The following is an 18,168-nucleotide window of genomic DNA, read 5'->3' as shown; positions in this document are numbered from 1 at the left end:
AGATGTCTTTATGCCTTCTGATACTCTATGGCCAAATTCTATATGGGATGTAGTTATGTGCATGTCAGCTATTTGTAACTCCTGTTAAAGAAACATCAGTGTTTTGGCAAAGAGAAGCTGTCTGCAGCTACAGGAAATAATGAAAACCACTGTCCTGTGCTTTTCAAGCACTGTTCAGCAGGAGTTGAGGCTCGAAGAGAGCTGTATATATGTATGGCGTGTAGGACCGTATGGGTGCACCACAGAGCCTGAGAGGGAAGACTGGGGAGAAGAGGAGAGAGAATGGGAACTTCCTAAATGACTTGGCTGATGAAGGCGGCCCGCGGCGTAACCGAATCCTTTGGTGATTTGCCCAAGGTTAAATGGGCAGGCTGAAATACGCTGAGGGAACTGAATTTCTGTCGCCTTTTCAAATCACTAAGCAAGCTTTAAGCACAAAATTATATTTTTAGTTTAGAAGAGTATGAAAAATGAACTGAGTGTTTTTAATCACTGGGATGAATACACAGAAATTCTGTAGTAGAGGCATTAGTCAAAAGTTACTATTATCTAGCAGAAAATGAGCTTGACAGAAACATGGACTAGCTCTCTAGTCGGTTACGTCTGTCATCCATCACTTTACCAGGTCCTTCACACCTAACACAATGTCAGTGCAACCATTATGATGTAAATGTGGCTATGCAAATTCCCAAGACACTTACTATCAAATTCATTAGAGCTGTCCAGCCACTGTATGAATGATCCTGTTTGATCTTCAGATACTCGTAGATAGTTGCATACATTTTTCTACTTGGAAATGTTGCAGCAATCCAGCCTTATCCCCACAGTGTGGCCTGTTTTTATGTCATCAGCTTTATCCAGTATTTTATGCTGTTTTCCCAGAATTAATACTCAACATGGTTTTTAGTCTTACCAAAAGAAGAAAAATCAATACAGGAGCCCACAACAGACAAACCGCTGGCAATAAAGCAGAATACACACATTCTGGAGAGACAAGACTGTCAATAAGAAAATCGATTTTGGTTTCAGATTTGCAACCACCATAACAAGTTACAAAATTATGACTAGCCCATTAGTTATGTTTTGCCTTTCTTTCTCATGACGTCTTTTCTTGACTCTCAAACATAGTGTGAAGAACCACGTCAAAGGAGTACTGAAACCGCAGTGTAGCAAGTTAGGAAGAATGTTCAGGTTTAAACATGTACCAGCTTACTTTTGTACTTCAAATTTAAAACAAAAAAGATATTTTTTTTATTCCAAAACTGCCATATAGCTGCAACTTTTTTCAGCCAACTTCTGTTAAAAATACTGAAAGACCTGGTTATTTTGGAAGGAAAAAAAAGTTTGTGCGTTTTTCCCAAGCTATCAGCTGCTCGAAACAAGGTTTTCCAATTAGCTGAACTAGTCAGAATAGAAAAAGATGGGAGGAAAAAAGCTGAACTATCTAGACTGTGACCCAGCGTGACTCTGTAGGTTTCCAGTTACTGAAATCCCATCTAAGCTGATTTGTAACGAGGCACTTGCAGATGGCAAGTCCCATTAACATGAAACCTTGGCGGTGAATATTTAATATAAAGTTGTGTTCTACAGAAAGCCCAACTCTTGGAGGCTGGTGAGGAGATGTCCCGAGAGCTCGCAGAGCTGTTGCGCCAGCTGCACGCACATCTGGCAGGAGCCTGGGCACTCCCCTTGCCCCGCGCTGTCGCTGCCCTCGCAGAGTGGCCAAAGTGTTTCTCTGTCCCGCACGAGCGCAGCCACGATCCAGTCAGGCTTAGGGGTGCATCAGTTGTGGGGAGGAATCTTCCTCCACAGGGCGACTCAAGCAAGCAGTCTGGTTTCTTTCACACTTTATGAAATATCGTTGATAAATAATTTTAATCCAAAGTCAATTAAAGGTAATGAAAAGAGTGGTGTTGAAAATATCTGCAGAAAAATCTCTTTCCCTACAAAATTTTACAATTGTTTCTTCAAAGCCTTATTAATTATATGAAAAATTTAGTTTTGGTTTTGTTTTGGGTGTTGTTTTCAAATCTCCTTTAAATACTGTGGAACTCGTACACCTGGAGCAGAACACAGACCATGACACCTGCATGCTGAGAAATCCAGAGAGCTCTTACAGAAGAGTTCCCTTCCTAACGCTAATTCCCCTGATCAATAAGAACAATAAAAATAAGAAACAGAGGGAGTTAATATCCTCCATTTCCTTTTATTTTTTTTCCAATTGCAACAAGCCTGGATACCTGGAACATAAATACCTGGCTCTTCGTTTTTAGGTGACAGTTTAAGCCTGGGTAGCAAATCATTGCACTTGCTCAAAAACTGTGACAGTGGGAGGAAGGCTCGGCGGGTGCCGCAGCTTGGAGAGCTGGCTCTCATCTGGAGCAGTGGTGAAACCAAGCTTGGGATACTGGTGTCTTCTAAAACAACGATGTTGCTTCCCTGGTTTAGAAGACTGTATCCAGTCTATTTCAAGAGAAATCATCCTTTTTTCAGTGCTGTTTTTTTCCAAAAAGTGAAAAGCACTGGCTCAAAGCCATTTCCTACTTGTATCCCTATTGTATTATTACTGTTACTTGCAGTTATGCAGAAAGGCTTCTTTGTGCTCAGTGCGATACAAACACAGAGGGAAGATTGGACCACTGCACAAAGAAATACCCCAAAAAGCCCTACACATACCATCCCAAACAAAACAGATGATGCTTAAATGCAGTCGATGTAGAGAATTATTTATGCCTATGGCTACATCTTCTGCATATTTTTGAGTTTTTTATAGGGAAATGAGTAGGAAGTAGATGCAGACGACAGAATAGCTTGTTTACGTAGCCCCACAGAAACTTCTGGAGTGGGAAACGAATGAAGTCTGTGTTAAATCACCCAGCTAGAGAATTTTCCAGTCTTCTGTTTTGCCACAGTGTTTCCTGAAGGCTGTGTCTGTTCCGACAGGGCTTGCGTTGCGGGGCGAGATGCAGCACGGCCAGCTCTGCTCCTTCCCCAGTTGTGACCCTGGTTAGAGTTCACAGCCGTCACCTTTACTCTGTACCCAGGCTTCTTTTCATCTGCATAAAAGGCAAACTTTGTGGCTGGTCCATATTTAAATCTTGCTGATGGAGTCAGGATTTGCTCAGGGTGCGCTCCTTGTGTCCTATATGACATTGAGCTCGTCGAATGCCGAAATTCGCAATAGGAAGGGCAAGCAAGAAGCCCTCCTGCCGTACGCTGCTGGAAGCTTCCCCGCCTTGGGCTGAGATTATGGCGCTGCTGCTGCTTCGCTGGTCTAACAGGGAGGGACAGGGTCACACCTGGCAATCTGATACGTGTTTAGCTTTCTCTTTTGAGCAATTTTTGCTTTTTATCTGGACCAAAGGGCAGGTTGTCTGGTGTATGCGAAGATGAAGAGAACTTCTTAGGTTTTTTAAAAAAAATTTCATTTTCCATCTAACCTTATGTTTCTTGGACAAGCAGGCTTTCCTGTGCTCTGGTTTTTATTTGGGCCTATATCCCGGCCATAAAATGAAAGACTTCTACTCACGGGGTTTTTGCTTGAGGCCTTTGTTTTGACCATTTTCTCATTTTTCACTATATGCTGCTAGCCCATCGTGTGTGAAGCACTGTGACCTCTCTTTATGCACCGTTGAGCCTGGGTGTAGTAGAAAACAAATTCCTGCAGTTCCAGTTTTCAAGCAGTAAGAGGGCATTTGGAGCTGCAATGAGCTTTTATTGAAAGATTCCATAAAATGGAGCCCAGCATGCTGAATGTACCAAAATATTAGTTTAACTGCCTGTTTACAGTCCCACCGTAAAAGAAAAAATATAGTCTATAAAACAGACCTCCTGAAGCAACATTTAGAACAGTGGAGGAAGGAAAGTATTGTTTAAACAGATGCCATAAATTTAATATGGTAACATTATTGCCACCCAGGATTTTATTGATTATATCTTTTCAAGTTACTTATCTAGAAATTTATTGTAGCCGTTTCCCCTCTTAATCGTGATTTCCAAAAAGAAATTATTAATGAGCTATTATCTGAGAAGTGAAGGGGAAAGTTATTTAAATAAAACAAAGCATCAAAGGCAAACACAAATCATGATAATGTCATATTTTTGTATTTTTTTAATATTCGGATGAGAGAAATTTAGAGAAGAACCATCTTTTGGGACAAAACTGTGCTTTTTTTTCTGTTGCAGCACAGTGGTTTGAGATTTCTACTGCGTGATATATACGCCCCAGCTTCCCTTTTGCCTTGCTCCCTCCCCTTCCCAGCCCTCCCAGTGCCCTTGATGAGTCTTTGCTTTGGAGAAAGAACAGAACATTTCCAGGCAAAGCCTTGCTGGGATTCCTGGCCACACTTCAGATGGCCGGAGAGTGTTAATTTGCCTTAGTTTGCAGATCCAGTGCATTGCTGGATGCGCGCTCAGCTCGAGTAATTGCTAGAAGGCAACAAAGGCAGAAGTTGCTGAAAAACTGGTCAGTGCTTGTGTTTCTGGTGAGAGCGCTTGGCATCTTGGCAGAGATCCAGAAAGCAGAAAGAAGAAATCCAGGAGTGCTCTGTAATCAAGCTGGAGGAATCTAACGAAAGCCATGCCGGCACAGCTTGGCTGCCGGCGCGCCTCTCCTGCAGTAGTGCTCTTGAGGAAAGTCCCAAGAACTGTTTGACCTTAAGCTGAGACTGTTGGCACTGGTTTAGGTCAGCTGGCTGGTTTTTGTGGTATGGAATAGGAAGGAACCAGAGAGGGGAGCAGTCCTTAGACTGTGCTGCCCAGCATAAGTGCTAGTGGGGGCAGACCCCAGAAATCAGTTCTGTTGGACCCTTTTGTGTCAGCTGAATATATTCTTCTCTGCTTCCTTTAGCCTTTCATCTGCTGTTGCCATCTGTGCTAGGTATTTTATTGATGGGGATACATATATTTTAAAAAAAATCCCTTCATAACTACCCATTGCTGTATTTTTTCCTAATTATTTTAAAATGGTACTTACTAGAAAATCTTAAGTAATTCTGTAGACAGAGTTGGATGCTGTAATTTGGTATTGACTTGGGAAGAAGAAATTCAAGTGTATTCTTCCAACCTAAGACAGACAGACAAGAGTCATCTTACTCTGTATTCGCTTAGGTAACGATCATCTCACGTGCTATGTCAGCATTTCTGAATAGCGTAACTGCTTGTTTCACCTGGCAGTTGTCCTATCGGGTATCTACTAGGATGACAACATTATCTGCCATAAATTCTTTGTTATGTGCCTTCATGTAGTAAATGAGGTCTGTTTACCTTACCACAGGGTAACTGTTCAGTTCCTCAGAGCCTGAAGTCAGTTTCTTGACAGGCTCCCAAGTGACACATTTTTTTACATATACCCTAAAAGAGAAAAAAAATTCTGCAGTCAGCTGTCCAGGGGGAGTTTGGCCCAAAGCAATGTACAGGGCAAGAGGAGAAGCGTAGGGAAGGTTGCAGGTTGCCCACAGTTAAATAGGAACTATGTGGCGGAATTTAAATGGAGCTGAAATTTCCTTTTTGTTACATCCTGTCATCCTGATACTCATAAATTGTAACCATAGATAATATCCATGATGCTCTGAGTAGCTGCTGTTAATTTTGGACCTAAAAATATTTGTAAAAGGTATTTGGCGAGTCACTTGACGAGTAAACTCTAAAAAGTCTTCAGCTTCTCTAGTGCAGAAAAAGTGCTGGATACATCATATTTTGTGATGATTTTCTCTTTGCTCAGCATTGATATCAACGTTACTGTGAGAAGAGAAAGTCTCCCAGTTTAGAGAAGGCTACCAGCATCCTGTATACCACTTAGAGAGTCACCTTAGGCTGGCAGTTTCCAGGGATCTCGGGGTGCGTCTGCATGCAAACTGTGACACCCTCTGAGCACTGGAACCAGATCAATACCAAGCTCATCAAACAAGAACTAAGCTGGGTCTGTGACAATATGGTCGCGTTCCTCTGGTGCTGTTTCAGAGCAGCCCCTGAGGGGCAGGAGTTACTGCACCAGGTCTGACTCTCATAAACAGGGCTGTGCGATGTTGCAAACCCGAGCTGATAAGTCCAAGTTGTGGTTTGCTCTTTGGTGTTTGTATGAAATAAAAGCTAGTACCTGACTTGTGATAGCTTAAGGGAACTGAGAGAGTCAGTTCTTAGCATGGAGCACTCCTTTCCTTTTCTTATTTTTTATTTTATTTTTTTCCATAACCCCTATGTTGAGCGATGGCTGTATTAGCCTTTGCTGACATGTTTGAAAAGAATAGATAAAATCCTACGCTGAATGTTAAAGAGCCAAACTTCAGACAGGTTTGCTCTGTGTTCATATTGTAACATAGCGACCTCTCTTTCCTTGCAGAAATAGATGCAGTCTCATGCGAAGGATGGATTGTTGGGCAAGAAAACAGCAATCTCTCCAGCTTGCAGAAGGCTTCTCCAGATCCTTATTCTCAACTGTGAGTTTGCTGTGCTTTATTTATTTCCTGTGCTTGACATTAAACACTCCCTTGGATATTCATTACACTGCTATGAAAAATGAATTTAATTGATGAGTGAAGTCCTGGTTTGCTGCCACTACCTTTCCATCTTCTGATTCAAAGCTTTCAGTCTGTAACAGCTGTGTAGCCAAAGGACTAAGTTCTTCCTCGTTCAGCAGTTCCCTTGCAGCCCGATAGCTGTCATTTACCTTGCCAACCTGCATAAAAGTGGTTAACACTTAGTGTTTATATTATTTCTGACCTTGCAAACAATGTAAACAATGGGTAGGGCTGTAAAAAGAAACGTGTATATAACAGAATCCCAGGATGGTCGGGGTTGGCAGGGCCCTCTGTGGGTCACCCAGCCCAAGCCCCTGCCCAAGCAGGGGCACCCAGAGCAGGCTGCACAGCACCGCGGCCAGGCGGGGCTGGAATATCTCCAGAGAAGGAGACTCCACAGCCTCCCCGGAAGGCATATGCCGTTACAGCCCCCTTGCAGCAGGACAGACAAAGAAAGCAGAATCTGTTCTATTGAATAAATCATTAATTTATTTTTCCTTAGAACTTGTCATTGTCCAGAAAGCTGTGGATAAGGTCTCTTCTGTAAACTTTTTAAAAATGTACTTTTTTGTGTGTTTCAACAGCTAAAGAAAATTGTGTTCTCTGTAACAAAAATGGGGCATAACAAAAATATGACGTAACAAAGAACTGTAATTGCAGCACTCTCAAATATTTTGAGATTTTCTCTTTTGATGTTTATATACCTCAACACTTTTCTAACAGTTCCAAATGGCAAAACAGATTTCTTTTTTATTTTGGAAGTGCCGTAACTTTTATTCCCCCCCCAAAAAAAGATAGAAAAGCAACATTAGATATACTTTTCATGGAGAACTTCAGTTTTGTCACTGTCTTACCCAAAGACATGGTGTTACATGATGGTCATTTCTTCATATGTCTGATTTTGGTATATGTACTATCATCGTATAAACAGCATTAACTGAACAGGATCTTAAGGATGTAGTGGTTGGAGTAAGTACTTCAGTCATTTGTAGCCGAGTCTTCCAAATCATTCTGTCCTAGGCCAGACTTTCTTCCTTGTTGAGGATCTTTTTGAAAGGCTGCTGTTTTCTGAATATTTAGCTCAGAGCAGATAAGAAGAAATCCCTTACCTTAGGAAAAAAAACAAATCAGAACAAAACAATATGTAGTTCAGAACATGTCTTTCTCTTTTTTCATTGCAGTCTTTGACACTTGAGTGCATTAATGCTCCATCCTTTGCTCTTTTTCTCTCTTGCTCTCTTCTCAGAAGTGTGAGATATAGTAATTTTAGTACCCAATACATTATAGTAGCTCCAGTATTGTACAGTATTATGTTAACCTATTTAGTATTTTGATTGTCTGGTTATCGTTTCCCTCCTGAAAGGTTCATGAGATTTTAAGCAAAAGAGTGCAGTGAATAGGCAGAGTAAACTACATGATACGTCAGAATAGTACAACAAAGCTACTACTACAATTTGCAAAATGGTAGGACACATCCAAATCTTCAGTATCTTCTTGCCAAAGAGAAGAGCAACTAAGAAGGAATAGATTGCTATGGAAGGACAGCAAAGATTAAGATGATCTAGGGTTTGATACACAGAGAGAAATTAAAGTGACAAAGTATGAATGGCTTGATTAAACAATGTTTAAAATTGGACTAGAAAAGTTATCTGAGAGCAATTGAAAGGTATGTGCGCCCAGAGGGAAAGAGTGGTTTAGGGTCCTGTGAGGGGATATAACTTCCAGTAGGGGATAAAACAGCACGAAGAAAAATTGAAGAGAAATAATTCAGGCAAAAATGTCAGAGGTTAGGCTGTGCTATTGACTATTTGTCCCTTTCTTGGAGTGAGAGGTGTTAAGATCTTCCTGTACAGCTCTTGATGAGATACTACACCATGAGTTCTGGCTTACAAGCTGCGGGTATCAGCTGTCTGCCTGCTGGAAACAAGCAGGGGTGGGGAATGGGAAGTGGAGCTGGTTCATCTCACACTCTCTTACAGTTTAGAGCAGTAAATGAAAGCCATAAATTAGTGTTTTTCTCCAGAACACCGGGGGGGTGTTTCCTTTTGGAGAAAACAGCATAGGCTACATCGTTTGTAAAATCATAGGCCAAGAGAGCAGGTTTTAGCATGAAATATTCACTGACCGGGGCTCTGTGTATCTGCTTTGAAGTTATGTGATATTATTACACAGCTTGCTGCCTTTTGACACAGCACCACGACTGCGATATCGTACGCAGCGAGCCTGACCAGTTTGCTTGGAGGCGGCTGTGAAACACAACTGCAGACCAGGACACGGGGTACGTGTTGGGAGTTCCGGCCGGACGCGTGAAGTCGTCCAGCAGCACATTGTTCCTTCCTACAAAAAAGCTGTGAATACAGCATAACAGGAGATGCCAATCTGGGCAGTCGTTCTGCCCGTTTGCTGTTGACAGCTGTGTCTGGGGGTGATGCAAGCAGGTGATCGAGCCCTCTTGCTGCCACCTGGAACAGAGATAAGCTGAATGCTGATACAAGAAGCAGCTTTCTGCTTTGCTCAGCTATGCAGCTGCACGTTCTGTATCTAGCCTTTCCTTAGCTCCATTTGGCGCGAAATCGTGGGTAATTATATTAAAAGACATACTCAGAATAATGTTAGTTTGTATGGGGGATAAGTAAGCTGTTTATTGTGCTCTCCACAAGCCTGCAATTTAGGTATGGAAAATCGCGTTGGATTTGCTGGATTTACCTAGTGGTTGACCTTGATGGAAATGGTTGGGAGAATCAAGCTCTAAAAATACATCTGTTTGCCTAGCAGTAAGTCTCTTGCTTTCACTTTAAGTAAACAAACCCAGAAAGAATACGAGACAGACTTTCAGGTTGTTATCCATTGGGATGCCTGCTTATTAGCTGTTGTCCTTATGAAAACAGCAAATTGGAAAGCAGTAATATGAAATAGCTTTCTGCGTAATGCAGTATGTTGAAGTCAATGATTTAGAGATACGTAAAGTCTCTGTATAAAGCATGAACTCGCTCCTTGGAGGTGTGAAATGTTAGAGCTTTGTAGACATTGAAGCAACATCAGTTCACACTGGCCGATGGTTTGGCCCTCATTATCATACCTTTTTTTAAGAAAAAAGACATTTTCTTTAGTCTCTAATGGTAAGACTAAGCTGACAGAACATAAAAAGTTCAAAGGCGCTTTCCCACATATTCATCCTTAAAAAGATCATCTTTATCTTTCCTTTTACTTCAAGTTAATTCGTGGCTGTCTTTCATAATAGGAAGAATACTGTTGCCTGCAGCACAGTATTTGCAGCTCTGGAAGCATAAATAACCCCTATAGTTGTGTATTTTTCACTGTTTTCACTAGGTGAATTGTTTTTGGCTTTAGGGCTTGTGGTTTGGGTTTTGTGGGGGCTCCCCGCCCTGGCAGAAAACCAGAAGTCTATAACTGAGTCCAGTTTATTTTTTGTGAACTGATTCTTGTGATTTGGTAAGAAGTTTCTAAGCGAGAACTTGGTGGGGAGCTGAGTGGGTGGTATCATGCTTACCCAAAGGAATAAAATAAACCACAGTACCTGCAAGGAAAACTCTCTTCTTGCAAGAGATACTTCATCTGATAATTACCTGAAGGTTGTTGGTTGTTTTAGAAAGGCACCTGTAAGTCCCTGAGGGACTATGAAAGGAGGGAGGAAAGGGCAGGAATGATGGAGGCTGAAAAATTGTGTGTTGCTGGTTTAACATGCTGTGGACTTGGCTTTCGTAGTTTCCACCGGAGAAAACAATTTCCTGAGGTGCTACGTGCAAAATGAGTAAATTGGGCTGAATGGGACCCTTAGTGAAAAAGCCAGCGTGCTTCTACTGCAGGTAGTGTCAGTGGCTTCTGCAGGGGCACATCCTTCCAGCGTTGTGCAGACACAGTGTCTGGGCACGGGGCTGCAGGAGCGTAGTGCTTTGAAGGAGGATTACTTTTCCAGGAAATAAAAGCCATCGGCTTGCCTGCGTACCAGACTGCATTTTCCTCTTGGCAGCAGATTATCACAAGTATACTTTGCAAAACCAGTTTTCCTTCATTTTTAATAGCCTTTTCATTTTCAGTTCTGCTGAAGTTCGCAGAGGGTGTAGCCACTATAAGAATTTTTTCCAGTATTGATTAATCCGTGTGCTCGGCATCACTCTTATGCTACTCTTCACAGTTGTAATAGGTCAGAAGTAGATAAAAAATATCTGGTGATACGATTCAGAATTTATGATCATATTTTGTTTGTTAACTTCTGGTGGAATACAATACACCTCCAAAGGACTTGGAATTATCTTGCTGTCTGTCTGTCCTCTTGTGTAAGACTGGTGCCCGCCAAGGTCGTATCCTGCAAGCATAGGAAAGCTTCTGATGAAACTAAATTCTTGAATTCTGAATATTCTAAATGAAAAAATCATTCTTTTTGCTTGTTTGAGAAGATTGTCCTCACAAACTGGCAGGGAAAGAAGGTAATTCTCTGCTCTGAGTTTACAATAACGTTCTCTGTGGCTTGTTGAATTAACTGTATGGAATTAATTAAGAGGTTTACTTTCTGTAGAGTTGGGACATCAGCCTGGCAGCATTTTGTCATGGAAGTAAAACATGGAAATATATCTGCAGGTGAGAAGAGTCTTAAAATATTTATTTTATTTGTTTCTCCCCTTGAAAATGCCTTTCTAAAATGAGGCACGATTTATATGACTGCTTTTGGGATTCTGGCTGAAAGAAGCTTGGCTGTATTTATGTTTGGACCTCAGGGGGCAAGACACTTTGTTCCGTTAAAATAAATCACTTTATGCCAGCACCTGATCTCAGACCCACAGATTTGTCACCGTGACGGGCTTGACACACAGCTATTGTGGGTCTTAACCTTCGTATTTCATCGGCTAACCTCACGCTGTGCGCTCGGCCTCTCCTGGTTTATTCCTCCATTTTCTTCTCCAGCGCGTGCACTGGCAGCTTGAGGCAACTGCAATTTGTGTTCCCATGGCTTGGGGTCTTTTGGTGTCTTTCGAAGATGCCGGTAGCTCTTACTGTGTTAGAACAGAAACATTAGCTCCCGTGCGGCATTTAAATCGTGTCAGGGTTGTTTACGTGGTGTTTGTATGAGCTAAAGTGGTGTAGGAATTTAGAGCCAACCTCTCATGTAGCTCTTTTCATGCACAGCAAAAGCATCTCTGTATGACATAGTTTACTTTAAAAGTCTTCTCTACCATTTTTGTATGTAGCCTTGATTATTAACTGTGCTACACTGTACAGTGACCACTTTGATTTGTGCAATATACATGCCCATTTTACTTACTGATTTTACTTTCTTTTTAAAGAAAGCTGTCTAGCATGGACTTGCTTCAGATTACTGATGTAGGAAATTACCGTGCACGCTAAAAATACATGCCTTAGTTGGTTAAGCACTAACTTCTCCAAGCAGAAAAGTCCTTAAGCAGCAACTGTTAAAGGGCATGCTAATATTGTAGGACTTTTAGTTGTCTGTAGTCTGTCAACGTGCCACTTTCAATTGAAATGTAATCTTTTACACGGGTCAGTTCTGTATATTCTCCGATTCCTTCTCTGCCTTATTTGTGTGTTGGTTTTTTAGGACCTGTCCTGGGCAAGAAGCCTCATTTGCATTGCCTAGCTGGGCTTTGCGAAGCTGGATAGCATTAGGGCAGGCTTTTATTACTGGGTTTATAGATCTTTGCTTGTAGCAGAGAAGGTGTTTTCTGGATACTGAAGAAGGGATCACACCGACAAGTCTGAAGCACCCTTATGACACCACCATGGAAGGTGACAGCAGATCCACCCAAGCCGAATTTCTATGTTTGAGACTTGAATTTAGGCAGAGGGGTAGGCACGTCACTCTGATAGTTAATTAACAGTGTTCCATCTGTGGTATATAGAGGTGAAGAACACACTTTTGTTAAATTGGTTATGCACGGAAAAGGGTGTTTAACAGATCAGCAAAACTATTTATTAATACCGTTGAAATACCTTTAAATGAAATTCAAAATGTTTGGGAGAAATCAAAATTTATCAGCTTCATATCTTCAAAATGTAGTGCACTTACTGCCATTGCATGTTAGAATCTACCAAAATACATTTTTTTGAAAGGATTCAAGTTTAAAAACCTAAATAATTTTGTTTAACGTAAAGAACCCCTACAATATTTGTATAGTACTGAAAAAAATAGAGATTAAGTTGACAATGGGGGGGGTTGTTTTTACTTACTCAGCAAATAAAAAGGTATTAGTTGATCTAATCTTGAATGACAGCTGCTTCTGAATTTTGGCTCCATTATATCCCATGGGAATGAGTTACACAGTTTAATTATTCTCAGTGTTGAAATTCTGTTTGTATGCTCTAACTTTTCTACCTCTGAAGTTTATCAGATCCCTCTTATTTTTAGTGCTGTGAGAAACAGTGAACAACTTTTTACCTTGTGCCACCTCCCCTATTCATGACACAGGCTTCTATGATACCCTGTCTAGGTCATGTCCTTCCCAGCCCTAAGAATTCTGGTCTGAATTTCCAAGCCTGATATTTCAACTCTTTCAGTCTTCCTAGGCGGGGTAAAATGCGTTCGAGTGAGTGGGTAGGTTTTACAGGGCTGCGAACTGGAGAACTACTCTAATTATGAAGGAGAATCAAGCCAAGACTCCACTTGCGAGAGCACTATTTGTTCAGTGGCATCTAATGGAAAAATAACTGGTGTAATGGGCTTCCCTTCCTATTATCTACTCGAGCAGTAGCCATACTGGGTGACCTTTGCCATCTGGAGTCGTTTACTGGGCTCGTGTTAGAAACGAGTTTGAAACATGAAGAGGATAAAAAGTCACTAGAAGTTAGAGGGCAAATCTCAAGAGAATTTTATTTTAGAAACTAGCACTTCCCTTTGTTCCTGAGAGTAGAATAGTAATACAAGCAGAGTTGAACTCAAATCAGCAAGTATCAAATAGACTGTTATTAATGGAAGAAAAAGCAACTTTTTCCAAGCCCTGTGGACAGTAAAAACATGGCAGAAGCTTTTGATCCAATTCTAATTTGGATGACTGTGACATTGAAACAACTCCATTGTTTGCTTTATAGCAGATCCTTTTGAGCAAATGCCTTTCCTTTTTGCAGTTGTGCCAGTTACTAATGTGAAGTGGTGGTGTTAGATGTTTTCAGCAATGAGTTACAAGCATATAACTAAATTTTACTAGTGTTTGCATTAATCGTTAAATTTTTACTAAAATGTAGTGCTTAATACCTGATGCCTCTGCCAGCTCTTCTGGATACTGATTGCACCTTTGTGTGGGTCAGCCAACAGAACATAGAAGGCCACAAGTACTTGTGAGTTGATTGTGGAGGGGTCGTTTTAAATGCTCCAAATTATTCATTAGGGTAAAATGCTTTGCCAACTGACCGTGGTAAGTTGTAGAACAGAATGGTGAAATCCTAGTTGGTTTTGTGGGTTGGTTGGTTGTTTTTTTGCAAAAGTTTGAGGTACCCTGTGGTTTTGGGATGCTACCTCCAACAGAATCTGTCTTTTTATTGGAAGTTTGTTATATGTTTAATGAAATAAGTTATGGAGAAAACATGACCGAAAAGATTTCTGTAATCTATGTTCCGTCGTTAGAGTTGGTCAGGAGCTGTTCTCTGGGAATGCCAATACCTAAAAATGAAATGAAGGGCTTGGAAAAATTTAATTGACAGTCAAAGGTTTATTCAAAATTAAAGCTTGTCTGGATTTTCAGTTAGAGTAAAATGTGTCTCTGTTCATATGAGCTGGGTAGGCAAGTTTAAGAGCCTATTCTTTGAGTGTTCTTGTGGCTACTTTTACGCTAAGGTACAAAAGCAATTTATCTGACCTGTATTAGAATGGGATGAATCAGCCTGTGAAGTGCCTGTTTCTTTCTTTCTTTCTTCTCAGCCAATTATATAGCTCAATGAATAAGTAACCTGGATGAAATTTCTCCTTCTTTTATACAACTGAAGTTAGAGGAAAATTGAGGGGTTTGCATTTTTATCCTGATTTAGCAGAGGAAATACTTCATTTGTTGAATGTTTGGTAGGATGATAAAACGCCTTGTGGTTTATTTCTGTCTAGTGCTAAGTACATTTAATTCACCAAGTGCTGTAGATTTATACTGACAATATTACTTGGAACTAAGCTTTAAACAACGGCAAGTATTGTCATCATCATCACTTCACTAGAGGGGAACTGAGGCAGAGAAGTGAAGCAACTTGTCCTATACTGCACAGTGAATCCATGTTCAAAGCTAAGATTAGATCTTTCCTAAACATTGTTTAGAGTAACATTAAAAAATGTCCCCTGGCGATCCTTGAGCAAGCCAAGACATTTATCGAGGGTGCAGGAGTCTTGTGTATGGACCAGCTAATGTGAGGAAGAAGGAATTTCTAAATGCCAAGGAGCCCCAGGATTAAATCTTTGTTTCTGAGGAACCAAGCAGAGCTTGGAAAGGGCTGTAGTGTCCTAGATGGTCCTTTGTGAGCAGAAGTGGTATGGAAACCCTGAGAAGGTAGATTGTTGGCAGCTTCCCAAGCAAACTTTCTGTTAGCTCAAACTCGTGCTCCCTGTTAATCAGGATTTAATTCAAAGTCGTGGTCTGTCCTTTTATTTGCGTATGCATGCTGTTTCCTCTACTAATGAGATACCTAGTTCTGTGTAAAATTGTCTGCATTAAAGCTGCTCTGAAAATTCAGCTGCTTTTTACATATCTGTCTCCCTCAATAAAACAGGCTGTGGACCTGTCTCAGGAATATAGTGTAAAGATGTTTTTCTGAGCTCACGCGAAGTAAAGTACTGCTCTTGAGGGTCTGGCTGATGAAATGAGCTAACATGGTCCCAAATGAATAGAAAATCTCCCTTACAGTTTCTTATTCCCAATTGATTCTTTTATTTCTGTATTAGTGTACTTAGTAGGCATATTAGTTACAAAACAATGGCATTTTCAGGGAAGCTGCCCATTGGGACAGTCTTTGTATTCTTGTCTGAATGCCCCTGACCTCTGCTCACACCTCTTGTAGGTTCTCGGTTGCTGTGTTCCATTTTACGTGCGTGGCTGCTCAACCATGTCTCCAGCATGTGTCTCCAATAATTCATTATAGTCTATATAGAAAACTGAATGCAGAGAGAAGGAGGTGGAGAGGAGGGAGCTCTTGTGGGATTGAAGGCATGCAGTGCTTCTGGCAACTGTCTGATTTTTAGGACTGGTGGCTTCCTGAAAGTCCCGTTGGTTTGCCGTGGCTCATGGGTGGCTAATGTGAAGCGCATCCGAGTTCTCAGCGCAGATCCTGTGCAGAGCAATCCATAGAAAAGTGTAGCTGAAGCAGAGAGAGCATAGATCCAATGGCATATAAAAACTTGTCCTGACACACATATCAGGAGAAATACAGCAGGAAAGCTATTCCTGTAACGCCTGTTCTTTTCACAATTCACATGCTGATGGGTGCGGTGCTTTTCACCAGCTTGCACACTGAAGTCAACAGCATTTGCACCAGGGATGGCTTTGGGTAATGACACCTGCAAGTGTTTGTTTAATTTGCATCTGCTAAAGGGCTTGCCGTACATTTTGGCTCCAATTCACCAGCTGGGATATGTTTTTGCTTCCTTTCCTTAGCTAGCTAGTGTTTATACGAGGGATAATTTGTAGAATGAATCATTCCAATGCAGAGGTGAACTTCTCTGTGGCTGCAATGCGGCTCTCCTGTGCGGTGCTTTTGAACAGAGAAGGAAGTTGCTCATGACTCTCGCCCAACTACCCTTTACAGACAGCTTTACAGGTAATATTTCAGAGGATCGTGGGGAATGGCGGGCAAAGTCCCGTCAAGGCAGCAGGCAGTAAGAGCATTCAGGGACGGCCACAGGTGCCAGCCAAGATGCTCTGTTGATTTGCCAAGGATGAATCGGCAGCTGCAGACACGCGTCCTGGCCTTCCGAGGGCTTGCCCACATTCTGCAGCTGCTTCCTCCCTCACGGAAAACATCTCTTGGAGTTACTTAAGCCGGCAAGTGTTGGCACAGCCCCTGGGGAGGAAGGAAGGCTGCTTTACTGCCTGCTGCCTTGATGGCGCTTTGCGTATTCTTGCTGATTTGGTCTAGAGAGTTGACTTTTTCAGGCTCTTATTTTCAGGAATGCTTTCCAGTGTGCCCGCTGCATTCCTCCCCTGCAGCGAACTGCATATGGTGCTCGGCGCCTGTGCATCTGATGCCTCTGAGCTTTGGCGACAGCTCCTCTGATGTGCACGTGGGTTTTTACGCGCTCATGGTTCTTCTTCCAGCTAGAGTATTCCTGCAACCTGCAGTGCTTATAGCACTGGACCGTGTTTCAGACCTTCACAGACTTTATTCTTAGATGTGATTTGCTTTAAAGCCTATGTGATGACTGGAAGAAACCCTTCACTGCAAAGGGGTTTCAAAACACCGCTATTTTGCGTTTCATATTTGAGTGCATTTTTCAGTTGTTTATGCTTAAGAAAAAACTTTGCTTTAGACTCATTTGACAGTGAGTCAAAGGCATGCGAACTCTTAAAGAGAGAAAAGAGGGACAAGCAGTGGAGTCCCATGTTCTTCCTGTATCTGAACATGCAGTGCTGTTGGGAAGAATCCTATGTGGCCAATAAAATATCGTTCAAAAGACCGTTTATTTCAAAGGGCTGGCTGTGTCCTACACTATTATTTTTCAGTATTACTGCTCCAAAGCTGCATACCAAACCTCAAAGTAAAGCACATCAAATGTCTGAGTCTATTCAGTGCTGCTTTAGGTGATTGTGAAATCATTGCTTGTGCAGAAAATAATAGTGATTATAGCAAAAGCTATGGGTAGTTTTTTTTTTCAGGTTAGGAAAATGCTTTAATGCACCTTGTACAGTTGTTTTAGATACTTGCTGTACTGAAATTTTCATAGTAGAAATCCAAGTGTGCCATTCAACTTGCATTTATGTTATCAACATGGTTATAAAAACAACATTCACAGTTTTATTTAAAAGGCTATTTGGTTAGGAATGTTTCAAAGAAATACCTGCTATTATTTTTTCCTAGCCTGATCATTAATGTCACTGCTTGCAATAATAACATGTCCACCCATTTTAGCTCTGTATCACAGTTTGTGTGAATTCTGAAGTTAATCAGCTTTTTCAGCACTAGAGCAATAGTTGTGAACGTGTTTTCTTTTCCGCAGTTTGCTGTGAACATGCCAAGTTTTTACATGCTTGGAGCAATACTCAAGTTCATCGCTTATTTAGGATATCGCTTTCCTTAGCTGTTCTGTTTCTTTCAAATTCAAGTTTTTCAAATGTTATGATGCAATTGTCTTGCTCCCTATTCTGAATCTTGTGGTAGACTACAACAAATAAGAGTAACTCCTCATGTTCAGGATTTTTTTTTCAGCACCATACATTAAAAAAATAATCCTGCAGGGACCACTTTCAGAACCAGAGAAAAAGCAGTGTCCTCTTAAGAGTTTTGAAGATGTCAAACAAATAGACATGGTCATCCACATCATCCTGATTTCTTCAGGATGACCTGAGAATTCCTAAAACACATCAAGCTCTGGAGGATTCTTTTGTCCAACTGTTAATAGAAAAATTTTCACCTTATTTTAGTGTCTTGTAGGATGTTTGCTAGAAATCTGCCGACTAGACTCAGTTCTGCAGATCTCATAAGCGCTTGT

The 18,168-nt window shown here is 41.3% G+C and overlaps 1 protein-coding gene across 1 annotated transcript in view; it reads left to right on the top strand.

Annotated features, from left to right (window-relative positions):
- The window catches only part of LRRTM4 (leucine rich repeat transmembrane neuronal 4), a 679,501-nt gene that overhangs the window by 278,769 nt on the left and 382,564 nt on the right, over positions 1 to 18,168 (top strand). Inside the window, exon 5 of the mRNA XM_075444811.1 lies at positions 6,341 to 6,437. The gene's annotated coding sequence lies outside the window, so the exon portion shown is untranslated. The remainder of the gene's footprint in view (positions 1 to 6,340; positions 6,438 to 18,168) is intronic.

The sequence above is a fragment of the Opisthocomus hoazin genome, chromosome 28, assembly GCF_030867145.1.
Source record: "Opisthocomus hoazin isolate bOpiHoa1 chromosome 28, bOpiHoa1.hap1, whole genome shotgun sequence".
NCBI classification, from domain to species: Eukaryota; Metazoa; Chordata; class Aves; order Opisthocomiformes; family Opisthocomidae; genus Opisthocomus; species Opisthocomus hoazin.
Note: the sequence above shows the minus strand (reverse complement) of the source record. Positions and strands in the feature narration are given on the sequence as shown.